The 27,742-nt window shown below is 39.8% G+C and overlaps 1 protein-coding gene and 1 long non-coding RNA gene across 14 annotated transcripts in view; one reads left to right on the top strand and one right to left on the bottom strand.

Moving 5' to 3' along the window:
* Positions 1–27,742, top strand: part of ZBTB20 (zinc finger and BTB domain containing 20) — a 487,687-nt gene that overhangs the window by 90,725 nt on the left and 369,220 nt on the right. For all 13 annotated transcript variants that reach the window (XR_014009073.1, XR_014009074.1, XM_081197924.1 and 10 more), the window contains exon 2: positions 673–732. The gene's annotated coding sequence lies outside the window, so the exon portion shown is untranslated. The remainder of the gene's footprint in view (positions 1–672; positions 733–27,742) is intronic.
* LOC308588510 lies at positions 15,911–27,729 on the bottom strand. Its single transcript, XR_014008812.1, has 3 exons — positions 27,368–27,729; positions 20,006–20,058; positions 15,911–15,989 (listed from the first exon to the last, which is right to left on the bottom strand). It is a non-coding gene; the product is annotated as an uncharacterized lncRNA (long non-coding RNA).

The following is a 27,742-nucleotide window of genomic DNA, read 5'->3' as shown; positions in this document are numbered from 1 at the left end:
AATAATTTTACCCTTTTACTTTTGGCTGTGTGCTTTTAAAATAATAATCCTTACGGAATGAAAGAAAAAAAAACTTCTAATAACTTCTTAAGTTCACACTTGAGACATTTCTAAAGTTTCACCAGTTAATACAAAGCCATTTGTAACTTACAGAAATTCTAAAAGCATTAGACACTTGGTTTTTTAAAAATGGATTTTTTAAAATGTGCAGTTTTTAGCTCCTAAATTATTAAAAGTATTTACTTGCAACATTCCTCATAAATGCATCTCTAGGCTAAGAGGGAGTGCTAAAATGTTCATTATTGCAGGCAATTACTTTTGTTCTTAATAGAGAAAGAAACCTCACTTTTACTGAAAAATGAGTGGCAATTTTATCCATGGATCTATTGACACTTCCATATTGTGATGCCATATGTAATTTCTCCCCCCCCCAAAAAAAAAAAAATTATAAAGGCAGTATGGTGACTATTAGTGTCATACTTGTGTGCTTATCACCTGCACTGTAACTGTGAATGTTTGGGTGTTTTGTCTTATTTAAACAGATGGCTATATGTTGATGTATATACACAATAAGGTGCCTACTTACAGCTAAATGCTTAGTCACTTGAATGTTATGAGAATGAAAGACGTTCGAGAAGATCACTAAACCCAAGTCTTTTCTTTTCTTTTCAGCAACACAGAAAAGAAGTGTTAGGAATTGCTTTTACCCCCTTTGGTATCCGACGAAGAAAGGTAACATTAACTTGAATATTGAAAATAATTAAGAAGTTATTAAAACTTCTAAATGCTGTGTGGTTGTTATAATGCTGTTAGGGTCTGTTTGTTTTTTAAAAAGACTGTGTGTATTGGGTACAGAGGCATTTTAAAATGTCAGGGACTGATCACAAAAATCTTAATCTCGAGATGGTAGAGTTCTCCCCAATGCACCCTGGATTAATATACAGTTGCACCTTGGAAGTTGAACGAAATCCATTGTGGAAGACCGTTCGACCTCCAAAATGTTCGAAAACAAAAGCACGGCTTACGATTGGCTGCAGGAAACTCCTGCAGCCAATAGGAAGCCCCACCGAACATTTGGCTTCCAAAAGAACATTCAGAAACCGTCTGGAACAGTCACTTCCAGGTTTCAGTCGTTTGGGAGCCAAAACATTCGAGAACTAGGTTGTTCGAAAACCAGGGTACGACTGTAGTAATGATCAAAGTTCCTCCCCCCGCCCAAAATCAGGAGACCTGGGTCATCTTTTTGTGTCAATCCAAGACATAGAAATATGACCCAGTCCTTCTCTTTTTAAAGCAGCCCCCTATTCAGTGTATTATCAGTGTAGTGGAGATCTTTGCCCTCACCTTTAAAAAAGGCACACTGTGAGGACTTTGCAAAATGAAGTCAGAAAAAAACTCTAAATATCATAATTTTTAAAAATAAGAGCATTCAAATTATTGTAATGCTGGCTGAAATGAGCACTGACATCATAGTCCCTTGAACATATATGCCCATTATTCCATTATAATCACAGAATTAAAAGCAGCAGACCTTGCTAGTTTCCTCTATGGTGTAATTATACATGTTTCAGAAGTTATTTGGAGTACTGAATCTTGACCAGGTGATTTTTAAATTATTTGTAGCGTTGCAAATTTTTGTTAAATGTCTCCCACACTGCTACAACTTTAATTTTTATGCATTCGTTTTTTTGTTTCTTTCTTCAATAGAATGTGTTTACTACTAGAAATAACTTAAATTTTGAATACTGGAGGCATTTATAGAATAGGGATTGAACTAATATGACAGCTTGCCCTGGAAATGTGATGTAAATTATGTTGGTCAAGCATAAATCCACTGAAATCAATGGATTTCACCTACACTCCCAGTTCATTTCAGTTTATATATATAAGACATACAAACCTAATTCACCTAGCTCACATATAATGTGGAACCACAGTTTAGCACTGCGTGAATGAGCAGGGAGGAGCCTGGGCAAAGCCTGAGGCTCACGTGCCTCTCCCTTTTCAAGACCACATAGTCCTGCAGTGGCCAGGACACCTAGGCTGATCGAGTTTTTGGTTTCCTGAGCCTTCAAAATGAAGTGCCTCTCACACTGTCTCACCAGTTCAGTAGCGTGAGGAGCACACTAAGTGGGAGGCTGTGAAGTGCAGGAAAACCACCCAGGCCAGAGGATTTACTCTCTAGAAATTCCACTTTTCCAAAAGGGGGAGTTCATTTCTAACCCTTCTCAGGACTAGTAGCTCAGTACAAGCTCTACCTGCCTTTCCCTGTGGGATCCTCTGCCTTCTCATGCCTTGTGGGAGGAGTATATGAGTCCCAGGCTTTGTTTGGGCTCTTTCTTGTGGATTGACTTAGCATCGCTGAACCGTGGTTTAGTGTGTTGTGTAAATGCAGCCTTTTATGTATTCAGCCTCTCCTCCATTTTGCCTTTGAAATATGAAATGATGAATTTAGGCAAACACAATACTTGCATCGGCAGCATCCTTCAGTCTGGAAAGTCAGCCCCCTGTCCTCAAGTAAGAGGCCACCCATACTTTATTTTATGTCAATCTATTGAAAGCCATGGATCAGCTTTATTAGTCATCACTGAAAAAAGTGTGTGTGAGATTGTAAGCAAAATAATAATATCCATTGCTAATATCGAAATGCACAATCCGTTCATAGGTTGTTAGGAACATTTTATTTTGATTCTTGTGTTATATATTATTTTATGAATTGTCCTTTGTTGAGGGATGGCTTAGAAATGTTTAAAATGGTATGTGTGTATAATTTATCTCCCTTTGTATTTACGTAAAGGTGGGGAGCATAGCTAGCAGTAGATAAGAGCACGTTTTTTGTTCATTTTTGCCAAGTGGTGCAGAGGAGAACATTAATTAGCTAAAGTATTGGTTGTAACACTGCTTGAAAACAAATAATTAAGTACTGCTCTTTAGTAGGTTTATGCCTTCTAAATGTAGCCCTAGGAGTGAAATTTTCTGAAGTTCCATTTAAATAAAACAACACCCCAATGATCCTAGATGCCAGTGAAACCTTAAGGTTCACCTCTAGCGCCTGAATTATGTGTTGATATGAAGGAGTTGGACTCTTGTTTATAATTTCTTAGAATTCCACAGCCCAGCTATTTTTATTTAGTTGTACTGAACATTATTTTGATTTAACTGTGTAAGAGATTCACATTTTTTTTTGTATCCACAAACAGTACATTCAAGTGCAGAATGTTAAAACTGTCAGCAATCTTTAAATCAAACTCCTGCAGTAATGTGCATTTGAAACTCCAGCAGCTCACCAATTTGGCACCAAGCTTGCTCAGGATAGTGTAAAACTGTTTAACCTCTTTCTCGTCTTTCATTCCCTTTCCTTTATTTGGACGTAATTACTGGAGTAGGGCTGTGGGGCTTGAGAATTCATATAGCAGAAGCAGAGAGAGGAAACTGCAGGGCAACTATAAATCTGTGTGTAATATTGAGCTGCAATGTATGCTGAATGCTAGGAGATAGCTGTCATGTGAGTGTTTAGGGAAGAAGGCGTCTAGTTTTTCCGACTCTTCTAATCAACCTTTTCCATGACTTTCAAGCTTTCAAGCCTGCGGGGATGGTAAATGCAAACTCCTAATTCCACATGCTTTTTCAGTTTAATTTTTATGGGTCTTACTTTGTGTTTAATTTCCTATACTGTTAATTAAAGGAGCCTTAATGAGTACAATCAAATGGACAGACAGGACTTTTACAGCTTCAAGTTTAAACTACAGAGATATTTTAAAAGTTGGAAGTGTATTTATTGCCTCAGCTACATTTCTGTTTTTACTAACTTCTTTAAATAAAAACAAAAACAAGAGACTATTAATATCAACCAATCTCATTTCCCTTTCCCCTTCTTTTATTTATATTTCCGCCAACCAAAAGTATAAGGATGACCTGCCTGTTTGTGTACCCATTAAATCGAATAATGCAGTAGCCAAATATAACAATTGGATGGGATGTTGGGCAGGTTTGTGAGCAAGATTTTAAATGAGGAGAAACAAAAAAAGTGAGGAGTTCCATGAAATGTTATCCTAACTTTGATTATCTATAAATCCATATATTGCACTATATTCTGAATAATAGGAGAAATCAGTAATATATTTTGCTGTAACCTTCATCCACTATGGTTAATTTGGTGTTTATGTACGGTGCGTGTTTTTAATTGACAGCACTTTGCTTTCATTGTAACTCTTTAAATTTCAGTGTGTTTCCTTTTTAAAATCTGCTTCCTTCCATGCACGTATATCATATAGAGTATTCCTATGTGTGTGTGTGTGTGTGTGTGTGTGTGTGTGTGTGTGTGTGTATATATATATATGGGGGGGGAGATTTTCATTTATGTAGCCAAAAAGGCTACATAAGGTATCGTCAGACTTGGGGAACCTCAAAAGTTTACAAAAGTACAAAAATCTTCAGAGAGAATAAAACTCAAACAACCTGATGAAACTGAGAGTGCTTGGTGACTGTGGAATATTCACTGACAGTTGGGAGGAAAAATGGAAAACCATGGATTGGGAGGCATAATGGAATAGAGTGGCTGGAATTCTGAACAACGGCACTTCATGCTGCAACATTTTGTTGCAGGTCTTGAAACTGAATTGAATTGAATTGAAATTGAAATACTTTATTGTCACTTGTTCAACTTGTATACAGTGAGATTACATGAGCACCCCTCCACTCAGCTGTCTTAGTCTTAATTCCCCTCGTTTACTGATGCACACCTACCAAACCCGAAAGTCAGTTGCCCTGTTGTTATCTTTTCATTCAGCAGCCTAACAGCACACGGATAGAAGCTGTTCTTTACCCTGTTGGTGTGACTAATCATGCTTCTATACCTTCTGCCTGAGGGCAGGAGATCAAGAAAGTGCTGGCCACCCTGAGAATTTTCCTCACTCTCCTGAGGCAAAGTTCTTCTGCTATTTCATCCAGCAGATTCACGGGACAGCCCATAATATCTTGTGCTCTATTCACCACCTTCTGTAGGTACTTTCTATCAGATGATGTCAAACCAGTGTACCACACCATGATGCAGTATGAAAGGACACTTTCTATTGTTGACTGGTAGAAGGAGATCATCAGATGTTGATTGGCATCGTTCTTCCGCAATACTCTGAGGAAATGGAGTCTCTGTTGGGCTTTCTTAACCACCTGGGTTGTATTTATTTTCCAAGTAAGGTCTTCACTGAGATTCTCCTCTCTTCCTCCGAAAGTCCAACACCATCTCCTTTGTCTTGCTGATATTAAGGTGCAAGTTGTTCCCTAGGCACCATGTAGATATTTTTTGGACCTCCCCATTGCTGTGGGGGAAATAGAGGGCATGCTTGAGAATGTAAACTATGCATCTATTAGACCTGGACCAAATTAAGAATGCCCCCCCCCCTTTTAGTGCTTTCACTCACATTGAAACGTTTCACCAACATTTAAAGGGAAAGGGAAATTATTTTCATGGGAAGAGAAACAAAGTGGCCGGCTTTTTAAAATCCCTCTTCTGATGTGCTTTTTGAAAATGTCTGCCAGTGCCACCATAAAAAAATTAGATGCTTCCTGCTTAGTGATATTACCAGATATATAAGCAAGGTTAAGACATAGTGACTCAAACCAACTTCATTTTGTAATTTAGGAAAAATACAGCCTGAACCTTCTGCTGAATAGAAATACTGGGTCCATCTGTTCTAATAGTGACTGCATAACATCTACGTGGCATCAGTACTTGCTGTTAAATTAACTTACTTGCAGTGGTACTGAGAAATTCTAGATAGGCAGTGTCAAGAACATTGCTATGTATAGTAGGTACAGGGTAATATTAGTATGTAAACAGTGCATAAACACCACATATGCTAGTCTAAAGAGAACACTCGTCGTGGCAAAAAATTGTTTCTAGCATGACAAACTTCTGAGAGAGAGATCAGTCTTTTACTCTTTCTGGCAGAGGATCTTCCTGCTGGCTGCTGCTTCTTTTTTAAATAACTTTTTATTTTGAATATCCAGCCAGGATTGGCAGGGCTGTCTGATGGGAAGAGGCCACCAGTGTTGCTGCTGTGGCTGCTCCTGTTCTACCTGCCATGAATAATAGCCCAGTAGGCTAGTTAATCATTACATTGAGGAAACAGGAAAAAGTTACAAAGCTGACCATTGCCCAGGGAATGTGGGCAACCACTTACAGGCTGTCGTCACAAAGTTCAGCATTGTGTGTGTGTATTTGTATTTACTCATATGCATATAAACATTTTTCAGCGTATATTCCGGTAAAGCTAACAGAGGGAGGCCAATCATTGCCTATGTTGATTTTAGGGAGGAAAAAAAGAGAGGAAAAAACTCATCCCAATGCAGAACTGCTTAATCTATTTATAAAACTCTAGTGATAGTGCTCTTTGTCAAACTCTGCTGAAGTTGAAACAGAACTACTTAAAAACAATAACACAACCCAAAATATTTTGGATTCACTTTATTTTGATGGCCCTACACTGGCAGGATTCATATAACTAGGATTCAAGAAAACAGTGAGCATATATTTAAGTTCCATGTAATCCTGGGGTGTGCACGAAACTGGTTATTTTGTTCCCGTCGTCCCTGCTCACATGCAGAGGACTGAACCAGTTGCAGGCTTAGACATTGAGAAGGATTTCTAACGTATAGATGCAGTAGATTGCTAATTAACATTTATTAAGGCTTTGCCAATGAAACTATATTTGGCTCCTGTCTGATCCCTTTAAGTTAGGCATAGCACAAAGCCCTGTTAGTCATATTGGAATACCTCCTTAAGCCATTAGAGCTATTTAGGACAGATAGGTATGTCCAAACTGGCTCACTGGGTGATTCAAGAGTTCTAGCATTTTGGAAGATATTTCTTCTTTCTGCGCATCATGCACAATTTTATAAAGTGTTGCTGACATCTCTCTTCGCTCCAGGTATGTGAGTGTTAAGCAAATGTTTGGCTTAGCATGTCATCCAACCTGGAATCATGGATAATGTCTCTTCTCCTCAACCATGATCTGGAACCAAGATTTGTCCTGTGATTACATACTGTCGTTAAGGAGGAGAGACCTTAACCATGATCCCAGGAGGCAGGTGAAGAAGACATTAGTTTCCTGCCTTGATCTTACTAGGCTGAACTCTCTCTCTCTCTCTCCTTCTTCCCTCCTCTTTGTCTTGCATCCTTTGCATTTTATAAATATCGTGAGCTGTTTTGAAGACTTCAGCTGTAAAACAGTATATAATCAACTAACAAACTAAACTAATGGTGGAGAAAAGCAGAGTGAAAATCAGTGTATGGTGGTGGAATTTTTCTTAAATTAAATGTAGGGGTTATCTCATATGGGAGACTTTCTTAGGGAATATCTATAGAGGCTGGAAGAACAATTTCCCCCCAGTAACACTGTGTACAAGAATGTGCTAGATAAGAAAGCTCTCTCCTCCACATAAGGATGCCATTGTTTGAAGCTGTGCTGGTTCTACAGCATCCCTGCAGAACAGGTGCCTCACATTTTGGTGCACCTGAAGAGGTTTTGTAGATTAAAGTACTGTACATACAGTGCTCAGTGGCACTATTAAGGTAACAAAATGAGGTTGGGAGGGAAATTCATCTAGGAGTTGCACTCCTAGGTACAGTTAGTAAAGGGAGACAGTAACTCTCATTAAGCGTAATTAAACCTAATATTGACTGTAAACTGTTACTTACCCTTAACTTCTTTGCATATAATGTAGGAAAGGGATTAACCCAGCAGACAGACACACTAATTACAGTCTCCTTTACATTAAAAGTATGATCAGGAAGGTCTATATTCATAAATAAAACATACTAAGGGATGAGAGACTGAGAAATATGTAAATGTAATGCAGGAAAAAAGAGACCAAAGGTAAGAGAGAGAGAGAGAGAGAGAGAGAGAGAGAGAGAGAGAGAGAGATGGAAGAGTGGAGTGATGTTAGTGGAAGCAAAATGGCACTCTGGCTAATTACCATGAAAAGCATGATAAATCATGGACATGTATCCTTGACTTCTGACTGATAGAGCCTGCTGAGTGCAGTCTCTCATGCATAGCTGCTTCTCCAACTAATTTAAGCAACTGGTGCAAAAATGGAGCACAAGGAAAGAGAAAAAGAGCACAAAAATATTATTAGGTTTCTTTCTTTAAAGTGTGTGTGTGTGTGTGCTTCCAAAAATAAATTGTAATAACTGTAAAGTAAACCTATGACTTTCATTTTTGGGTGTTTGTTTTTTCTAGACAGCGCCTCATGCAGTCATCTAATGAAAGAGCCTCATAGCTGGCCTTTTGCAAAGGTATAATTTATTAGTGCTATACGATGAGCTGCAACTTGCAACATTTTATCTTCAATGATGTGCATTGTGTGGCACTCATCCCTGTGAAGAAGGACTGTAGCTCAGTGATGGAGCGTCTACTTTGCATGCAGAAGGTCCCATGTTCAATCCCTGCTATCTTCAGGTAGGATTGGGAACTTTCCCTCTCTGAAACCCTGGAGAGCCACTGCCAGTTAGTGGAGACAATAATGCCTTATGCTTCTTTACAAAACCCTGATGGTGGATGGGCAAGTGTCAGGCAGCCAAGGGACCATCTCCCCATTGCCAGACATGAAAACATAAAAAGAACCTGCTGGATCAAGTCCAGTCGCCCACCTCATCCAGCATCCTGTTCTCACAGTAGCCAACTAGGTGCTTGTGCAGGAGGGGAAAGTGCTGTTGCACTCAGATCCTGATTGTGGGAAGCTCACAATCAGGATCTGAGTGCAACAGCACTTTCCCCTCCTGCAGTTTCCAGCAACTCATATTCAGAAATACTGTCTCTGACGCTGGAGGTAGAACATAGCCATTATGGTTAGTAGCCATTGATAGCCTTGCTGCCATGAATTTGTCCAATCCTATTTTAAATCCATCCAAGTTGGTGGTCATCACTGCCTTCTGTGGGAGAGAATTCTATAGTTTAACATGAAGAAGTTTTGTCTGTCCTGAATCTTCCAATATTCAGCTTTGTTGTATGTCCACTTGAATACCAGATCATAAAGATAAAGATAAACGGTATTTCTGTGTGCTCTGGCTTCCATCACAGTGTTTTGTTGCGCCAGAAGTGGTTTAGTCATGATGATCACATGACCCGGAAAGTTGTCTGTGGATGAACGCCGGTTCCCCCAGCCTGAAGCGAGATGAGCACCATACCCCATAGTCGCCTTTGGCTAGACTTAACCGTTAGGCGTCCTTTACCTTTACCATGCAGATAAAGAGTAAACAAATACATTGCAAAATAAAAACCTAGCCGCCATTTAAATGTTACATGATGTGGTTATATTTTCTATTAGCATCTTCAGTTGGGAAGTCAAAGAATTTCATGATCCCATCTCCAGAATATAAAATAATAATCTACTGTCCTCTAGTTAACCGTTGGTTTTTTTGTAATATTTGTTCTGTTTTAATGCGTGCTTTTCAAAAGCATCTAGCATTGTCTTAAACTGAAACTTGCTAATTAAATCCCAAGGCATTCCATAGGAGCAGAGTTAGACCACCAGCTGCTGTAGTTGAGCATACGTACAGTATTCTAACAGTGGGATTTCTGTAATCTCCCTTGGGAGCCAGTTCTTTGGTCTAGTTTTCTTTGTGCTTGTACATATCTGGGGTACCTGGGGTTGTTTCTCAAGTAACTGATTCTGGAGGTCAACTTGAAATCTCACACAACAGCTTTTCTGCCTGTGAGAAGAAAATCCCAAGATACACAACATTATTGTTTCTTCTGTAGGGTTGCTCTCATCTCAAACCCTCAGTGGAATTGTACTCCCTATCCACCAATGTCTACATGTAATAAAAAGCATGCTAACTGCACATGACCACTTCTTCTGGTATAAAATATAAATTATTGAAGGTCCCCAAACTGACAAGGAGTTCTTATTTTGTAACTCTAATATACTAAAAATGAGTTTCTGACTCTGAACCAGAATAAATAGTTGTTTCAGCGTAAGTGAAAATCTAAGCAAATTTGTCATTAATGTCATAGTTCATTTGCTCCATTGTAAATGCTATGTTCTATAAGCCAACACAGATATTATGGTTCTTGGTGGTTCTTTCTGTTTAGCAGCAGTAGAGCCCTCCTATGTAAATGAAAATCTCTCGACATTAGTGAGGATTAAATTTACACACCAAGCTGCCATATTACTAGTCCATCTAGAAGAGTACTGTCTACTTCAACTGGTGGCAGTCTTTCGGGGTATTAGGCAGAGTCTTTCCAAGCACTGTTTGCTTGAAGAATCTCAGTTGAAGATAACAGGGTCTGAATTTGAGGCCTTCTTCAATCAAATTATATGGTCTGATATTGAACTATGGTGCCAAGCCTCTATACTCATCCTTGGGATCCTGGCAGAATGTTGACTTCTGTAAGAGGTGCACTGCCACTCAGCAGAAGCAAGGTGAATGTAGAGGTTTTCTGAAATGAATTTTTCCAAATAAATAAAAAATACATGCTTATATTTTTGCAGTCCTATTTTCTGCCTGTTCCAAGGTCAGCAACTTGGTTCATGTTATATTGATTGTTGAAAAACTGTGCTTGGTAACCACCAACCTCCCTGCATGGTAGACCCTTCTCATCCCTTTTCCTTCTGCTGCACCTTTTATATTATGTACTGGAAATTAGATAAAGTTTTTCTAAGAAATATACATGCTCAATTTCCCTTTGTCAAGTTTTCAAATTGAAGAAGGTGAAGTTTTATCTCAGTGTGATGAATATTACAAATTTGGGCAGCAATGTTGCACACAGCTAGGTAAAGGTAAAGGGACCCCTGACCGTTAGGTCCATTCGCAGACGACTCTGGGGTTGCAGTGCTCATCTCGCTCTATAGTGTACAGCTTCCGGGTCATGTGGCCAGCATGACTAAGCTGCTTCTGGCGAACCAGAGCAGCACACAGAAACGCCATTTACCTTCCCACCAGAGTGGTAGCTATTTATCTACTTGCACTTTGACGTGCTTTCGAACTGCTAGGTTGGCAGGAGCAGGGACCAAGCAATGGGAGCTCACCCCGTCATGGGGATTCGAACCGCCGACCTACTGATTGGCAAGCCCTAGGCTCTGTGGTTTAGACCACAGCGCCACCTACGTCCCTGCACACAGCTAAAATATGGGTCATGTTCAAATAAAAATATATTCCACACATAATTTCACACATAATTAAACACATAAACACATAATTTCAATGGGATTTAAGAGTCTGTAACTGGATACATATATATATATATCTCCATATACTCAAGCAAAATTTAAGTCTTTATTGAAAGCCTACATAAACTGACATATATATCCTGTGACATTAATGTTCCCAGCCGATTTATGCTACAGATAATGAAAGGGACAGACTGCAACAAAACTCAGTTTGACAGGGAATGCACTGGGAGTTATGTACAGCACTCATTTGAGTGGTGTATGTAGCCGCAGTTGAGGAAAGTCCTTAAATATATCCTTAGTTTAAACTACTGTATATGAATAATCCTGCTGATTTCAGTGAGACTGCCATATGCTACAGTTTATATACAGCAAAATATTTTACTGTTACTGAATTTATATCAGAGCTAACTTTGCTGAGAATGAAATTATCATTCTAGCCACAATGCTCCTCCATGATCTCATAAACAGTATTTGTTAGAGGCATAGCGAGTGCAAGGCAAATGAATGCACCCTGGCTTGTGGAACATGTTACTTTTTAAATACTGAGGCGTAATTCTCAGTTAATTGATTTGCATAAATATTTGCTTATGCACACACATATATATTGGTATGTATTAGAGTTTTAGTAAGTAAGAACAAACTTTGTAATGAACTCCATTGTCCTTGTATTCAAATATGTTGCTAACTTTTAACTTGAAAAGTTTCTGTTACAATCCAGGAACAATAGAACACTTCTCTGCAATATATGAAACTCTTGTAAAATTGTATAAACTGTTACAAAAATGAAATAATTTGAAAATAATGTTTTTTGTACATTATCAAGGCCATCAAGTTTAATCCGTGCTAAATAAGTAGTTTTAATAAATTCTAGAAGGAATTCAAAGAATTAGATGGTTCAAATTAATACATGAAGTTTTGGCACAGCCACTCCCGAACTCTTCTTCTTGACCTTCAACACCTCCTACCCCCAATTAGGTTTGCCAGCAGAAGCCACTCCTGGCAGAATTCATTTTCAGGATCTAGATTTTAAACAGCACAGTACTATGTCCCCTTGATAGGGTAAGCATCATGGATTGGTATTGCCAGGCATTTGCTGAGCCCCATGGGTGTCCATGGGGATGGTGCAAGGGGTGGTAGTTGCCTCCTCCCTGGGTAAACCTAACAATATGAAGCAAATTTTGCAGGCAAATTGTTTCCTCACTTCTTTTGTGAGAATCTTGCCTGCTAGCACTTTTCAGTTACGCATGCTTCTTTGTTTTTGTTTATTTGGAGTATTCACTCCTCCCAGTCCTGAAAAATATCAGCGGATGCCCACACCCATGGAGCTGGCCTCCTGCCACTCATCAGAACTCCCTTATCCTTGCTGTTGCTGTAAATGAGCAGTCACTGACAAAGGCAAGGAGAAGGAAAGGCATACCCTGCTTCTCAGGTTGTCTCCTTCTGGGTGGTGGTGTATGCTGGGCAAGCGAATGCGTAGCAGCAACAACATTGAGGAGGCAGTGTTCTGTTCACGGAGGAGTGCTCCAGAGCCTGGAGCTGACTCTGCCCTTGGATCCCTCACTTGGTCTCTTAACTTCCTTCTTAGCCGTTGTGCCCAGCACTTCCTGCCTCTATCACTCTTGTAAAATTGTTTGCCCCACTCCTGTTTTGGCCTTGGCTAGTCTGTTCTTCAACTGCATGGCTCTTCCATTCGTCCTCATCTCCCTGCTTTCTGGTTTCTACCTTCTTTGTCCTCATTTTCTTTTATCCACTTGACTGTCCTGCCTGGCATTCCTATCCTCATATGTACAGATCTGGTTGCTTGCTGCATCTCAAAAAGCATAGTGTAGAGCTGGAAAATAGTCATAAAAGGGTAACTAAAGTGATCAAGGAGCTGAAGCAAATCCCTATATAAAAACACATGAGTTTTTTTAGTTTAGAAAAAGGTTGAAGAAGAGGGGACATGATAAGTAGTGTATAAAATTACGCTGAAGAGGAAGTGGATAAAGAGAATGCTTTCCCCATAATACTAGAGTCTGGGATCATCTAATGAATGTGAATGTTGGAATATTTGGGACAGAAAAAAGAAAAAGTGCTTTTACATGCAGCACATAATTAAATTATGGAATTTGCTATAACAAGATATAGTAATGGCTGCCAACATTTATGGCTTTAAAAGGAAAAGGTTACCAATGGCTGCTAGTTAGGATGGCTGTGTTCTATCTCTCCAGTATTGGAGGCAGCATGCCTCTGAATACCAGTTGCTCAGGCACATGAGTAGGAGAGTTCTGTTGCACTCATATCCCACCCATGAGTCTTCCATAAGTATTTGGTTGTCCACTGTGAGAACCATAGGTGGACTCAATGGACCTTTGATCCAATAGCGCTTGTCCTTATTTTTAGGCAAAGAGCGAGACAGTTTGCACGGTCCAGGTGAACAGAGCATTGTTCAGAGTTGACTGATTTCACTAAGTTAAGTTAAGTCAAGCAGATATATAAGAATGAATGTTTAATTATTAAGATACAAAAATACAATCTCAATAATAAAATTACAAAATAATAACAACGAAGTCAAGCACGGGTGGAGGAAAGACGCAGGGCAAGAAATAAGAAGCAAAAAAAGAGAAAGAAATGGATAAATGTTGGTACATAATGAAATGTAAAAATGTGGATTTACAAATATAATGCATATGTATCACTATGTAAAGATTTCATATAAGTATTGCAACATTAATAAGAAAGAAAGAAAGAAAGAAAGAAAGAAAGAAAGAAAGAAAGAAAGAAAGAAAGAAAGATGACTGTGAACAGTACTGTGCTTTTCCTGATGCTGCTCAGAAACATATGAGGACAAATGCTTACAAGTGCTCATAACATCCATAGCCTAGGAAAATGTATTATTTCCCAAAATGTCAAATTTCCTTCAACTGCAGAGTGGAATTTGAAACATAGCATGTTAGAATTTATCAGTTTTGATGACATCCATTAAAATCTCTGACTCCCATCCAAGTATATGCGCCCATTAAAGAATGTTCATTAAAGTCCTTCCAAACAATTTGCAACTGTTGTGTTCAGCTGTTGTAAGGACAGGGACTAAATCTTAGAGTTAAAAAGAATATGAAGATGCTTATACATGTTTTTAAATCAATCAATCAATCAATCAATCAATCACAGGCTCCACTCTGGCTCCGGATCAGCTGAACAGCACTGTTGCTTTTGCAGGTGGGTAGCATTACACATGCAAAGCCAAATAGCTGGATCAGACGAAGAATCCTGTGTACAGGAAATATTTGTATGTGCAGTTTGGTATCCAGCTGGATATACGTGTATGGTAAACTCCTAGCAGGATACTAACACACCTCCCTGAAAAGTGGAGACATGCTACCAAAAATCTATCCAACTTATGACTATTCTGCTTTATGAGTAAAATATTAATAATAAAAATGCAACTGGAAAGATATGCTAGAAGGTTCATATTTAGAGGAGACTTCTGAAAGCTATTTAAGTCTAGGTGAAATACAGACACTCACCTTTGATAATTCTCTTTTTGTATGGGTGCAAGGTTATAGCTGGCGTTTTTATAAATAATGATGATAATAAGCCTAAGATTAAATTTAGGAAATGCAAGAAGAAGTTTTGACAGGCAATTTAGTCTTTATCAAACTTTGCTATGCTCTGCAGTCATTAATTTGCATTTGTGACTATTCTTTCAGTATTAAACACCATAATGCACTCAGAGTTATGGTGACAAGAGGTTGGATGAAACAAAGCCTTTTGCAGAAAAAATCTATCATATGTTTCATAAAAAATGAAGTGGTATTGTCTGTGATTAACCGCACAGGCTCAATCTAGCTTCCATCAGTGGAAAATACTGCCATTGACTGTTTGATTTGAAATGGAGCAGGAATGTAGTGCTCACCAAACTATGCAATTCCATAATAATACCAAGCAGTATCCTCACATCATACTTAGAAATGCAGTAGGCAGAATAATAATTACTTTTGAAGACAATACATATAATGACTTCAGAGATTTCAGTTATAGCCATAGAGAATACGAATTCTATTAAAAGTACAATAACAACGTTGTAGCCCTATTTATCTGTAGTTATCTGTATCTCAAAATGAATCATATTATCTGGTTCTTTTCAACTATATTAGTTCTATTCAAGATTTTAATACTGCTCTCACCCCTGTACTATCTGATCACTTTAATCAAATAACAAGACTAGTATCCATCATGTGAAGCTCATTTTCTCTTGTCTTTCCTTTTCTCCTCCAAGAAAAGAAAAAAACACACACAACCCTGTGGGTTTTTAAATGGTTTTATGCCTCCTGCCATATGTGTATTTATTAACAAAGTCAAGGTCCAAATAAATGTGCTTTGTAAGAATGTTGAATTTTGAGGTGGCTCTTGGAGCCTTTTGTGATTTCATTCCACAACCTTGTTCCAAGTTGGATGAGCCCTACACAACCTGTCAACCATGTGCTTCATCTTGGTGCTTCAAGCAGTCAGCAAGATATCTTGGACTCAGACCACTGAATGCCTTGAAGACACACAGGGAAACAGAGTGTTCTTGAAATGGTTTCAATATCTGTAGCGCAATAAGTGAAGGACCAGTTTGATGTAGTCACAGTAGCTTGTGTAGCTGAGCAGATGGGTTCTTTGGTAAAGTCTGAATATAAGAATCTGGAATAATGCACTAGCATTAATGAAATAATACTAACTTTAAGAGATTGAATAATTAATTTTCTTACCTACTTTCTTTCTATTCTACATATACCTTGCCTTTATTTCATCATGGAACCCAGGTGACATTTACTGTGACTCTGAATCTGGAAAGCAGTTTTCATAGGTATCATCAGTGTTTCGGTTTAAGTTTTGTAGCTTGCTACAGAGAGACAAAGGCACTTCCACACATGCAGATCTGTAGGTAATAGGCATTCTGAATCAGAACACAGAATCCTCATTCCAGCCATGCCTACTCTTAGGAATGCTTGAGGAATTTGATTCACATTTTTCAGATGTTCTAATGAAGTTCTTGGTTCAAAATACAATAAAATAGCAAAAGATTTAAAATGTGTATTTTGAGGGGAAACCCATTTAGAACTGGGATTTTTTAAATGAGGAAATATGTGTTAAAATACCTCCTCACATTTCCATCCTGCTTTTTTAAAAAATCAAAGATTAATATGGAAAGTGGACTGAACTGACTTTTGGATAGACACATGGGAAAGTGACATGAATGGGAAATAGCCAGATTGCTCATCTTTTGTTCACCTCCACCTAGATCTGATTGAGTTACCATAATATAAGAAATGATAGCTCTAAACCTCCTCGACAGCAAAGCTACACAACTGGAAATATCTCTTGGGGCACATTGGAACATTACTCCAGTTCGTTACAGAACCCAATGGGAAGTGTTACTTTTTATTGCTGGGATTTAGAGCTAGGATCACTTACGGAAGCGCCATAGCTCAGTGGTAAAACATCTGTTTTGCCTACCAAAGCTTCCAGTTTCAGTCCCTAGCATTGATAATGGGCTGATAATGTTCTGTTCAGAAACCCTGGAGAGCTTATGACAGACAATGTAGAAATTACTGAGCTAGATGGACCTTATGGGCTGACTCATACTGAAGGCAGCTTCATAGGTTCCTGTGCTGCAGTGCAATGATATCTCTTGTCTCCTGTACTGATCTTGCTAATTATTCTAGTCATATATTCTGTAAGATCGATTGATCAATAGATTTACAGATTCATCTTGATAAAGAATGACCACTATTGTTTTGCCAGTGAGCGACAGTTGAGGCTTGATGTGCCTCCCCTTTCGCCTGGACATGCGGTGCCATTTTAGGATGTTCTTTCCGTCACCTTCAGCCACCACGGAGGCTCACAGGTTCCTGCCAAACCCATCCTTCAAATGATCCAATCCGTTGCAGGCCTGGGGGATCAGGCCTGGCCATTTACTTAGCCCGGTTGACCACTCTGCACAGCATCTAGTGGGCTGGGAGTGTCACCCACCCTTCCTCTCCCTTCATTAATAGTTGATTACTGCCCTAACCATTTCTTTTCAGCTTGCTGGGCTTTGCTGTGGTCTTTTGGTGGTTGCCGTATTCGGAGCCAGGACGGAATTTCCCCTGCTCTGCAGGGTTTTCCTTCCCCATAACTCTAGTCACAACTTTGGTGGTTTAGGCCTTGGGTGGAATCCTATAGTCTTTCAACCAATCAGAGTATGGTGAAGTGGTGACTCACCCACCTCCTGTTCCTTGTGGCAGCATTAACAGGGTACCCTGTTAGAGGGGTCTGGAGGGAAGTGTCTGTCAAAGGAGCCAAGTGCGTAGGGCTAGCAGGCCACAGAGCTTCCCTCAGCATTTGGGGGCCATCCGTGTAAACCTGTGTTTTGCAGTGGATCCACCCCTGAATAGACCCTGTCATGCCTCAGTCCTCCAGCAGGGGCGGGCTGAGAGGGATACACACTCAGTGTCTATGCCAAAGCTTCCTACATCTGAAGTCAATAAAGTTGTGGCCATTTAAATCCCAGACAGTTGTGTCCATTCATTTTCCACTCAGCTAAGCGCACCTGGAAGGGGGACTCTGTGGATGGACACACAATGTATTTCAAAACACAATGGGAAACAAAACACAAGTACAACTGTTATTTTCCTTCTTTTTTGTGTTTGTCTTTAAAAATGGTTCACCCTTATATATTTTTTCAGCTTTCCCAAACATCCATACTTTAGTTCATCAATAACATAAAAATAATAATCCACACAATCACTAGATATCATTAACAAGGGGGAAAATAGTATTCACCAGTCATCAACTACTAGTTGATCTGATATGTTCAGTCACCCCAGCCCTAATTCGTTTATAGTTCATCCTAAACATTGATTAGTTTATCACTTAATATTTTTAAGCAAAAGAAAGAATGTCAAACTTAGTGGAAGGCCAGGAAGAGACTTCTATTGAGAAGAACCTCAATCTGGTTGCCACTTATGTCACCTCTGAGGATGCCGGAACATGAAAGTGATTCTCTGAGTACATCTTAGTACATTTTTAAGAAACCTAGTGACAGCCCTAATTTTCCTGTCTAGTTATGCTAGCTTTTTAGTTTTATTATGATAAGAGCAAGCAATTGAATTAATTTTGTATGGATTTTTCCTTGTCCTGGTGTGTGTGACCTCTTCAAGAGCATTAATGACCGCTCCCCGCTTAAAATGGGGGGCGCCCTTTGCGTGGACACGCGCAGCCCCTAGATCTGGAGCGGCTCCAACAGCATAGGCTTGGCTTTGCCTTCCCTCAGGTGGGATACCTGGAGGTCTCCGCCTACCTCAGTCAGTTGCCCAATCCCACCTGGGGGAAGCGTTGCCAAGGAGACCAGGCCAGGTAGGGGAGGGATTACCTGCCCACACAATAGAGGGAGGATCTTACCTAGGAATCCTCACTTGGCTCCAGAGCTTCTCCCACCCTACCCACCCTCAATTAATGTCTTATTTTGCAGGTTAACTTTTCTTCACAGGTTTTGCAGGTTACCTTTTCTTCACAGGTATGCGGGCGCTGCTACGTTAAGGTCGCTGTTAAAGGGCCGGAAAGGAATTTCCCTGCATTGGCAGGTTTTGCCTTTCCCGTAGCAAAACGTCACAACTTTGGCGGTATCAGGCCTTGGGTGGAATCCTTTTGTCCATCTTCCTCTTGCGGCGGCGATACCAGGGTTCCCCGTTAAAGGGGTTTTCTGAAGGGAGGCTTTGGCCGTACACCGAAAGTTCGTCATTGCTCTCTCCTGCGGCGGCGGCGTTACGGGGGCGGCCATCTCTGCTTGAACATATGTTCTCCAGAGCCGGCCCATCCCACCCCCACTGGATAACCCTGATGCTCCCTAGGTCCCCGGCTGGGGACTGGGGAGGGAGAACGCCCAATGCCTGAGCCAAGGTCTACCCACATTTGAAATTTAATAAAGTTGTGGCCAATTTAATCCCATAGCACGTTGTCTTGAGTCGTTATTCCACATGACGGGGGGGACCGTGCAGGATCTGGGGACTCCGCCTGTCCACGCAAAAGTATATGACGTTATATACCATGTTTGTAAACCTCTGGGAAAGCTAGGTCTGCCTCAGATATATTACATTATAAATAGAAAACTGCATCTAATCTTCATTTTAGTTATGTGTAATTAACATAATTCATGTATCATTTTCAGGAACATGATAGGTAGCCCACCTCTTTTGTAATAATATTATTCAAAAACTGTTGCCTCAAACGTGAATCAGAACAATTGGCCCTTACCTTGAACAAGAGTGAATTTGGTCTTTTTGTTTCTCACTTAACTGCTTCAGGACTTTCATATTGTTAAAATAAGCAAAGAGTCCTGCATTTGCAACCCATGAGGCCCTGAAATCTGCTGCTGAATGAATATTGGACATCTCAAGATCCTAATAGGAGCCAATGAACTGAGTAAATGTCCAGCGATACCAGCGTGATTTCTCACTCCACTGCATGAATATAGTAGTTGGTCCCCCCACATGCTGCCATCAGCAACCCAGAGAGAACATTTCTGATTCATCTAGGAAAACAGTAGCTTATATATAACATTTTACTATTAATAAGGTCCTGTTTTTACTGAGTTATAACTGTTTTCCTAGTAAAACTGAAAACTTTAAACATTTCAGCTCAAGCTGTATTCTTATAAGCCTCCCACATTTATACCCATCTTCCTGGCAGGCATCCCAAAATATGTTTGGGTTAAGGTATTACACATTACATTTGATGAGGCTTTAGCGTTCCCTCTTGCTCACATCAATCCTTATTTCTGTTTGCTCTTATAATTTACAGTTAATGAAAGTTCTAAGTTTACCTTTGTTTTTGTTGGCTTCTGTACAAGAGACCTTCAGACTTTACAGTCTTCCACTGAAATGGAAAACAGAGTTAGGAAAGGCAAAAGCAAAGTGAATAGTGCCATTTTTTAAGAGAGGATTCTAGATGCTCGTCAGTACTGATGTGATGCTGTTGGAGAGTACTTTGCTTTTAATTTTTTATATACAGCAAAATGTTATCCTCTGTCCAGATTCACGAGAGAACATTGATCTACATGTTCTTCCTTTTAAAAACATTTACTGCTTTACATATATATTAAATCATGCAATTAATCAGATAACAACCACAAACACTCCCCACCACTAACCTTTACAGAGAAATCAGGCAAAACACAAAATATATCAGGATGACACTAAAGTTGTTGGGGTGATAACAGTCCAAGCTGTGAGACATTCAAAGCTCATAATAGTATCTATGCAACCATGTAATATGCAATGTGGCAGGACCTGCCCTGCCATTGGAATCTCTATTTGTATATTGGATAAACAAGCACTAATCAATAGCAAATATCTTATTCTTTTTTTATCTCTGGTCGCTCGTAATCTTTGCATCAATTTTTCAAGAAGCCTGGTCTCCCATACCACATTGTACCAATTATTTAGAGTAGATGTGCTGAACTGTTGTCTTGCCTTTGCAATAGACTGGATGAGAGCCAACAACTGAAGTTCAATCCAGATAAAACTGAGGCACTGTTAGTGTGTGGTTCCCTAGACCGGATGGATGGGAGGTTGCCTGCTTTTGATAGCGTTACAGTCCCTTTGAAGGAGCAGATACACAGCTTCCATTGCTATTGCTTGAAGCTCAGGTGGCCTCAGTGGGATGGAGTGCCTTCCATCAGCTTCAGCTGGTGGCCCACCTGCACCCCTTTCTGGACAGATATAGCCTAACTTCTGTTGTCTATGCTTTGGTATCTAGGTTAGATTACTGCAACACATTATATGTGGAGCTGCCTCTGAAGACAGTTCAGAAACTTCAGCTGCTGTAGAATTCAAAAACTAGGTTGCTCACTGGGGTAAGATGGTTTGAGCATATTCTGGCCCATCTGCACTGACTGTCAATTAATTTCTTGCTCAATTAAAAGTGCTGGTTTTGACCTATAAAGTCGTAAATGACTCAGGACTGCTATAGCTTAAGACAGTGATGGCCAAAAACTTGGCCCTACAGCTGTTTTGGAACTACAACTCCCATCAGACCTAGCTAACAGGACCAGTGGTCGGGGGTGATGGGAATTGTAGTCCCAAAACAGCTGGAGGGCCAAGTTTGGCCATCACTGGCTTAAGGACTGCCCCGCCTTTTAAATTTCCAAATACATTCTTTCTGAGCCTAAAATGTTACATGTATTGAAGATTCCACCTCATCTTATTTTCTCATTCAAATAATGCCTGGATCATCACTAAGGGAACAGGTGACATGTTGGATCTCACATGACTCTGCACTTTCTCATAGATATGGAAGGTAAAGTTATATGACCCATATTTGCCAGTTACCACAGTGTGGTCTTGCATCCTTGTTCCCAAAATTTAGATAAGGTTAGGAGAACAAATTGTTATGGTATAATATCTCACCATAGTACTGATTCTCCACTGTCAGTTCCATTTCTCTGCAGCAGGGGTGATATGTTTCAGCACACTTGTCATGCTCAGCGAGCTGGGACAATGAGTGAGGCAGAGATTGGAAGTGACTTTGAGAAATACTAGAAGTTAAAAATAAATTGCTGGAGAGATGTGAGAGGGATTGCCAGAGGATCACTTCCTCGAACCTTTAAGAGACAAATTTCTTTGCCAAAATTTCATTGTTATACGATTGCAGGGGGAGGGAATATATGGGAAACCCAAATAGATCCCTAAAAGATTTTACTTTTCAAAGGAGAAAGTATTTACAATTATGGACGTGTACAGTATTTCTTTGAAAGTTTGTCTGCCCTCCCCTGTACCTATAGCACCACTGTTTCCATAGCTATTGGTTCCTTAGGAAACTCTTCAATACATAGATGCCTTCTGATCACCTCAATGCAAGAGAAAGCACAGCAGAAGTTGCTATACACAGTCCATTTCATCCTGGCATTAAAAGCTGCTGCTATACAAGATCAGTTCCAGTCCTCAAAACCCATTAACATCTTAAATGCTTGAAAGCAGTGTATTTGGATGCTGTGCTCTTTAAAGGCACTGCTGCTGATTTATAACAAACTGTAAAGACATACAATGAGCTTTAAAAAGGTGCTTTACTGAAGCTGTTGCATTGAACAGATGCCACAAAACCATAGGCACCAAACTGTAAAGCTGTATTAGTTCTTCAGTGATGTGTAAAGAATATCTTGCTGTAAAGAATACCCAGCAGTGGAAAAAACACCTGCTACTAGTCTTCCTGGGCATTGGGACTGGATAACAGCATACATCAGGGAAATTCCCTGGCCTGTTCCAGAAAACAAACAATATAGTTATGCATAAATTAAATGTCTTGAGTTTCACGAAATGAGTTTGCTCTGTCTTCTTCCTGAGAGCCCTCCTCCTACTTTTTTGTTTTCTACTTTTCTCTTTCATGTGGCCTATTAAAACATAGTGCCAAAATGTAACAGCCAAAAAGATGGCTAATGTCAAAATGCACACCAGTCCTGTAGCAACCAGCCACTAGGGGTTTGATTATCACTTATTCTGTTCGTTCTTATTTACAGTATTTCTGTACTGCATTCCAGCAGTGTGGTCAAAGCGATTTAGGTTTTTTTAAAAAGCCATTAAAAGAAGTTTTTACTTGATTCTAAATAGAAAACATTTTGATGGATGAGGAGGTCGTTCCATAGCTCTAGGGCAGTGTGTGTGTGTGTGTGTGTGTGTGTGTGTGTGTGAGCACACACACAAATCCCACCCCTTGCTGGTGACTATCTAACAAGCAAGAAAGATGACACCTGTTGAAGCTTCCAGATCCCACTCATTCAATATGCTCTAATGTGTAGAACATGATAGAATATTCTAATCTAGACACTTCTAAATCATAAATGACAGTGGTCAAGTCTCCCTCTGCCAGCAGTAGGTGCAGCTGGTGAGTCTACCATAAATTGGTAAAAACAAAGAAACAAAAGAAAAAGTTATAGCTGCATTTCAGGAGAAGAGTACCCCCTAAGATCTGCCCCCAGGGCCATTAACAGGGGGAAAATTGATTGATTTTTGTCTATAAAAAAGTAAGTCAATTAGAAAGTTTTAAAACAAAATGCAGAGGCAACACTAATGCTTTGACACTTGGGAGAGAGCACCTGGATGTTTAATCACTGAATTACCGAGCGATCAGAGGACGGAATGTTGACCATCCACACGTGAGACTCAAAAGGGGGCACTCCCAAAGCAGCCAAAAATGCAGGAGAAGCTCTATGGAGGATGATAGCGGTATTATTTGTTTTCTATACTGCCCTTCATCCAAGAATCACCAGGAACTTTACAATATAAAAACATAGTTCAATCTGTGATCCTGTTTTCATTTCGGCACTATCTATATCACAGTGGCTGTCATGGGGGACTTGCTCCGCCTGTCTTGCATCTGGTGATGATTCTTAACAGGATGGCTGCAAACAACAACTTAGATGCTGGCCCAGTTTATGGATCGGATACTGAGTCAAGTCATATCCCAAATGTCAGTTCAGTTTACTGTGTGCAGCATTCTGTTCTGCAATCTCTTAGTTTTTGCCGGAATTTTTCTTTTCCAGCTCTTGACCTGGTGCACATAAAGGAGGACAGTGAAGGGAATGATTCAATAATTTTCCACATGATCTTCTCAACATTATTGTATGATTTTGTAGTAGCATATTGCACTAAAGAAAAAAGTATTATTAATAGTTAATTCTTTCAGGAAGAAAGTTGGGTATGCTACAGTGGCTGCCATGCTGTTCCTATAATCTCTGCCTTGCTGCCCATCCCACATGCTATAACCTCATATCCATTACATTCTGGTTGTAAATATATTAAATGGTACTTGCTTCCTCTTATTTAAATATGATTGACTTCTAAGTAATTTGTTTAGGATTGGGAAGCCTGTTTCTTAAGTGCATTGTACTTAGTTTTATTAAGAATGCAAATGGTTTTTGCAGAACCATCAAGACACACTGTCAATCTAATGTAATAGGATATGCTCTTTTAGCCTTTAAATCTATTATTTGGATGAAGTTCTAGATTGGACTGAGGAAGTTCTAACCCTGTTTTCTCCTCATACACTTTCATTATTTTTTAAAATTGACTATCTTGATACTTTTAAGCAATTAGTTTATTATGTTGTGGCTCAATGTAGCCTTACATGGGGGAAAAATTCCTCTATCCAACCAGTTCCAAGATCTATTCTTTAATAATAAGTGTACTAAATTAAAATATAAACAAAAATGCATGAACTAAAGCAATACTAACTTTTGGATTGTGCTAATGGTTTTCAGTCCATGGAAGCTTATGCTGTAATAATTAGTGTTTAAGGTGCCACAAGACTGTTGTCTTGCTGCAATGTATTTATTGTGGTTATCACTGTGGAAATTAAAGAAAAGCTAGAAAATACATCTTCTGATACAGTCAATCAGAATGAATATAGGATGTTCTGTTACCATCAACTTTGTCTATATTAACTGGCAGCAGCTCCCCAGGGTTTGAGACAGTCCTGTCTTCCCTAGAGATATCTGGAAATGTGAGGGGCTGAACCTGGTGTGTTTTGCATGCAAAGCATGCACTCTACCACTGAGCTAAAACATGGTAATTCAGCAAATATAGGGATCAATTTTCTATACAATTGGGGCTGCTGCTATTGGGGGATGTCCAGTTGGCATTGACTACTACTACTACTACTACTACTACTACTACTTCTTCTTCTTCTTCTTCTTCTTCTTCTTCTTCTTCTTCTTCTTCTTCTTCTTTTAGTATTTGTACCCCACCCATTTGACTGGGTTTCCCCAGCCATTCTGGGCAGCTTCCAACAAATATAAAAGCATAATAACATGACAGGGCCTTATTTGTGGAATGCCATCCCTGGTTGAGATAGTATTTGAAACGGTTTTTATAATGCTTTTAAATTGATGATGATGTTGATGATAATGACACCCTGAGCTCCTTTGGGAAGAAGGGTGGGATATAAATTGAATGAATGAATGAATGAATGAATGAATGAATGAATAAATAAATAAAGATAATAAATACACATTGGTGAGCATCAGGTAGCTTAGAGGACCCTGGAGAGGCAGAGGTTAGAACACGGCTCACACTTCTTCTAAGGCTACCTTTACCTGAAGTTTCAGGTGTGCATAAAGTAGAACTAGGCAAAAACTTCTGATCAGGAACAAATGCAATACTGCCAAACAATATTCTGGATCAGACAGGCATGACTTTAAATGCAGGTGGGCAAGAAGAATTCCCCCCGTTTGGCACTGCGTACACCTCATGTCTCGTTCAACCTAGTGTCTCGTTCAGCGCTCATCTGAGGTTCAGATCCCTGTTGTGTTATCTTAGCACACGAGGATAAGATGACCCAGTTTGTTGGACATGTACAGCATTATACAAAATCTTGTCCACCTAAGTACATGTTTGAATTGGGATTCAATTAACTTATGCCTGTCCTGACATGAAGACACACGTTTTTGGTAGTTTTCCAGGTCCATACATGTGTCTTGTGTCGAGATGCAAGTAATAATAATGATAAGTGACAGCATGTGCCTTAATTCAGGTCAGCATTAAGAACATTGTGATTTGTGTACATCTTATATTCCCGATTCCCCATCTTTGCAAATGAAGAGGTTCCTCCCTTCCTTTTCTTTTGAAGTTCTAAAGCAGAACTGCTAGTGACCCACTTTTGTGAACAGTTCTCTTAACTAACCCCTGTACTCAATCATACATTTTTTCCTCTCTTCCACCCACTGTCTGTCTAGCCTGGTTTTAAAATTTTATATATGTACTTTTAAAAAATTGATTAGTTGGAGAGCTGCCCGTTCTTCTGTGCTGTATAATAAGGATTTTTTTTATAAAAAAAACCCTGCACACAGAATTCTGTATAGTGTAATTAAAACTGACCCAGATTTGGACCTGAGAACACCAGGACTTAGCCAAACTTGCCATGAGCTGAGTTCTGATGGCAGATGGGAACTAATGAGGACATACTATACTCCAGAATTTCCCAGCTGCTTGGCTCCTTTTTTGTACAAACAAGGTTTGGAGTGAAGTCCTGATCCCAGGAGTATGTTCAGCAAATGTGCTGCACCCAGCGTTTTGGGAAGCGAGGCAACACTGACAGCCTGTTTCAGAGTATTTTTAAGGCCTGAGTTCCAAAGGGCTTTTTAAATATAATTGAACATTAATGCAGACACATTATATATTAGCTTCCTTTTCCACCAGTGTTGGAAAAGCCTACCTGCTTCAAGCACTGCTTTGATTTCATGCTTATGTTCCTCCTGTCCCAGGACAGAGCCAGACTTTATTGAATAGGGTGCACTAACATCACAATGTATGGGCTCCGTATCCTATAGGTTCCATGATCTGTTCAACGTCCTGGGACTCTTCAGGTAGATGTAATTGAATCGGGCTGAAGCAGCTGTAGCTGGCATGTGGTCCCTCGGATTGCTAGCACCTGCTTATTTTTTTGTAACTCACTAGAGCAAAAGTTGTGCCAAAACCAGCATTGGTCTTGGAGCGGATAAAGCACTCCACATCTTATATCCCATTCCCCTTCCAACCAAGCCGCGTAATTACTGGTGCCTGCATTAATAAATTCTGGTAGTGAGCAGGGGTAGGTTTATGCCGCTTCTTGTCCAAGCCTTCCTTTAACAAGTGCTCTGCCAATTCCTGCTCTCCTCTCCATAAGCAATAAGTGACAGGCTTAATACTGATCAGGTGCTCTGATTGCTCTGCCCTCCTTACAAAACTGGGCAACCCAGCACTTTCTATATCCAGTTTAAATTACAGGCACCAAATTTTATTTGCTGCTTGAACAGTCTTCCTGGCAATTTCAGATGAGTCTTGATGTCTAACAAATGATTGCCTGCTCTTCTGAACCCTGCTTTTCTGCTATGGATTCTGTAATTTTGACTCTGTTATTGTTTCCACAATAAAGCTTTTGCCATTTTAAATTGTTAAGACTGTAAGGTGGTCCTAGAGCATTTGTTTTTGCTACAACAAACATGGCTACCCTTTTAGGAGTTGTTTCCACAATATAAATGTTTTAAGGTGTACACTTTGAAAGGGAACATGGAAGTTGGTACAGCATAGTAGGACTACTAATCACCACCACTATTATTTATTAAACTTGTTTACTGCCCTTTGTATGTCACCATTGTGGACAGCTTCCTTGCTGCATTCACTATCACTAGGTAAGCTGAATGATGAGCCCTTACCAGTTTTCAATTGTTTTCAACCAGCCATCTCCCAACCTATTTCCTTGAATTAAGCTCAGGAGTATACCAGGGAGCCAAACGGGCTCCATGAAGTGAAAGAGGGCACTTGGGGTGACCGTGTCAAGCTATTTGGATGTTCCACAAGTCAGCCAGGGATTTGATAGACGTCCCAGTCATACCAGCCAGAAAACCCCCCAAAGCCATCTATGAACCCGTTGGATTCATCTTTCTCCAAGGGCAGATCATCCTGATAGGTTCCCCCGTCTCTGCAGAGGGGGAAAAGTGTTGAAAGCCTAATCTCAACAGAAAGTCATCTAATGATGAGAAAGGACTGTTGTCAATACCCGCCCCCGCCCTCCAGCTTTCAGATCACTC

The sequence above is a fragment of the Podarcis bocagei genome (genome assembly GCF_964188305.1).
Source record: "Podarcis bocagei genome assembly, chromosome: 6".
NCBI lineage: Eukaryota > Metazoa > Chordata > Lepidosauria > Squamata > Lacertidae > Podarcis > Podarcis bocagei.
This window is presented reverse-complemented; position numbering and strand designations above follow the sequence as displayed.